The sequence below is a fragment of the Pinus tabuliformis genome, chromosome 6 (genome assembly GCF_031772625.1).
Source record: "Pinus tabuliformis cultivar Carrire ecotype Pingquan chromosome 6, CPIR1, whole genome shotgun sequence".
NCBI classification, from domain to species: domain Eukaryota; kingdom Viridiplantae; phylum Streptophyta; class Pinopsida; order Pinales; family Pinaceae; genus Pinus; species Pinus tabuliformis.
In genome coordinates, this window is record NC_142292.1 from 218,580,439 (window position 1) to 218,583,814 (window position 3,376).

Genomic DNA, 3,376 nt, shown 5'->3' on the forward strand with positions numbered 1-3,376 from the left:
TGTCCCTATAGCAGCAGTTGCTAGTGTGGCTGTAGGAAGAGCTGAGAGGGGAAGAGCTTCCAAGTAGTGCTGGGAATTTGTGTTGCCTTATCTTTCTCTTATATCATTTTCTCCTTGTTTTCTCCAGTTACATTCGTAGATGAGGAAACTTGAAGAGATTGTTGCCTTTCTGAAATTGGAGTGTCAGGAAAATATCGACCTCGAGTTGGGGATGAATCCAGAATGTCAATGAGATTGATTCTTGTTTGTTGCGGTGACTCCCTTCCTATGTCAATGTGTCTCCTAGCCCTTTTTCTAAATTTTAGTTTGAATTCAGTCTCTAATGATTGGTCCTCTCTCGATCTTTTCCCTATTTCTCCCTCTTGTTGTTCTTTTCCTTTGTCTGGCCTATCTTCGATTCTCCGCCTTTCCTACTGTCTTGGGGTTTGTACACTTGAGGAAGAGATTAATTGTTCCTCAGCCTCTTGTAGTGTATCAAGCATCCACTCAATCTGCTTCATGTATTTTTCAATTTCAGGCCTTTGAGTGTGAATATTGGCTATCGACTTGTTCTCCACCCTCTTCTTGGAGATGATGCCCCATGGATCGAAGGACCATGTAAAATTGTGGATTTAATTTGATTTCCTTCAATCTCTTATCTACCTCTTCCCTTGCTACTCTACTATTTCAAATGAAAGGGCCAATCTGGGATTTGATCCTAGTTTGTGACATTTTATTGGCTGCTACAAAATGCACTTCATCTGCATTGATCATTTGTCTGATGTATTCAAGTGCATACGTCCTCATGGGGAGGAACTTTGGCAACCTATAAGGAGCCAACTCATATCCATATACTCTTAATTAAGTGTAATTTTGGTACAAGTACCAATCAACTCTTCTTTCTTGGTCTTCCAACTACATAATCCTTCTAATTTCTTCAGTGATTCTAGGTTCTACAGTCGCACTGAGGAGGCTCATTGTCGGGTGAAGAAAAATTTCTACAAATGTGTTCTAGCTAAAGTCCTTTTGGTCATTCATCACTAATTTTGTCTAGAAAATAATAGATTGGGGTTCACCTTCCTCATTCAACTTGCTCATTGAAAATTGGAACCCGTCTGCCTGAAAATGAACATATATACCAAAACTGAGGAGTATTGGAACACTTCATCTATGAATAAATTGACAAACCGCTCATGGATAGCATCTGCTAGAAATTGACCAAAATTGAAAAGGACAAAGGGCTTGGATTCTGTTGATAAAATAGACAGAAAACTTATGATAGCTTCATTAAGACACTGATCTGAATAATAGCCAAGTAGATAAGAAAGAACAGTGACAATGTGTTTGGTTCTATCAGGGAAAACATAGGAGGAATAAGGAGGATTATTATTTGGTAGAGGTGTTTGCTCGGTCATGAAGAGTTCTAAGGTTTTAGCTCTCTTAGAAAAATATAGTTTCTGATACATTTCAGTGAGAATCTCATGGGAAAAGGGAGTAGTTCCTTCAATAGCAGGAGCCTGCATCATCTTCATAATAGACATGGCATCTATAGTAAACAATATATGTCCTGTTGGGGCCATCACAACCCTTTGTTGTGGATTGTAGCATGACTGGCATTTTCTAATTAATTCTCAGCAACTATGGGTTTTAGGGAAGATATAGAAAGGTAAATTAGTTTCCCATAGGCCTATGTCATCCACTTCATCGACAAATTCATCCTCCAACCAACAGTAGATATCAAATAAATCAAACTCTGAATGTGTTTCAGGTATCTTAAAATACTTGTCGGCAAGTGGTATGTGATCCAAATCCAATGGCGGTTGCACGACTGGATTAAACACCCCATGTTCCTTTTTCTTTTGTGCCATGGTTGTCTTCCATAAAACCTTTGAAAACTGAACTGTGTTGAATTTGTAACACAAGGGGATAAGGAGAAATGGGAATTTAGAGAAGGAGAAAGAAAATGAATAAATTAGAAGTGGGGTTCAAGAAATGGAATGTATGATCACTGCAAAAGAATAAATCCTTTTGCAACTGTACTACTATATGGGCATGCTCACTGCTTTCACTATGTATGCCTGAAAGAATTTGAATTGCACTTGCGAATGAAGAGAGCCTGTTTAAATTTGTAAATGCTGTGAAATGGTGCTTTTGTAGCTTTGGGGTGTTCTCATTGGATTGGCCTCACTTGGCGCAGGTTCATTGGCTAACAGTCTAGCCAATTCAATGTGAAACAACGAGAATCGAGGTGATAGGTGGATGGGACAGGATGGTGTCGTGAGGTGGCGGAAGTGATAAATGGTCACAATCGGAGAGTGGTTTAATTAAAGGCATAAACCACTTTTTGGAGGGCCCTAGGAGTGATGAGAGGAATGATAGGGGGCTGCAAAATACTAAGAGTGTGACATGTGAGTGGTTTGAAACCACTTATTTCAGACCCTTGCCACCCCTCGGGATTAACTTTCAGAGGGTTAGGGGTTGCCGAAAAAGCATGTGTGTCGTCAGATCATATTATGGAGTAAGCAAAGATTAGGTGAGAGATGAGGGCGGGTAAGGTTGGATGTGATGGGTAAGTGATTGGTGGGGTAGGGAAATACATAGGGAGGAGACTATAGGATATGAGGGTATAGAATAAGATTAGGAAACATAGAAAAAACCCCCTCCGCTTTTAATTTCTTTTCCTGACCTTAGGAGAAACATTGAGATGTGTCGCCACAAAAAGAAATTTTTAGGTCTTTTTCCCTTTGAATTTTTATCAATTCTATCTACCCTTATTTTTCTAATCTAACATATTTTTATTTTTTTTTGTAGGGTGCATTTGGACTTGTAGACCCTTTAACTTTTTCTTTCATTTCTAACCTACTATATCACTTATTTCTCCCATTGATCTAGATTAAACAGTTGAACCAATTTTATTTCTACCTAGATACAGATTTTCCATGATTAAACTATTTGGCAGATCTTTATTTTCTACCCTATCAACAAAAATTGAAATTTGTTCAATCATGCTTAGACTGTATGATTTGAACAACATTTTGGGTTTTCTTTTTCTTCTTATTTTTTCTCCCTTTTTTTTGTGAAATCAATTGAATATTGAAATCTGTGAAAAATTTGAAATATGCAAACTGTGAAATACTCAATCACCTTGAGATCCTATAAATTATAGGATCCTAATAGTGGCTCTAGCTGTGGATGGCACCTCTCAGCTTGAAGTGTCAAGAAAACATGACCAGTAGCCTAGGATCCTTCAAATCTGCATTATCTTCAATCTGGTTTTTTATTTTTTATTTTTTTATTTTAGTTATTTTTTAATTTAATTTTATTTATCTAATGAATAATCCAACTAAAAACCTGAAATACAGTGATATTTGCAATGAAGGGAGGAAATCTGTGTACT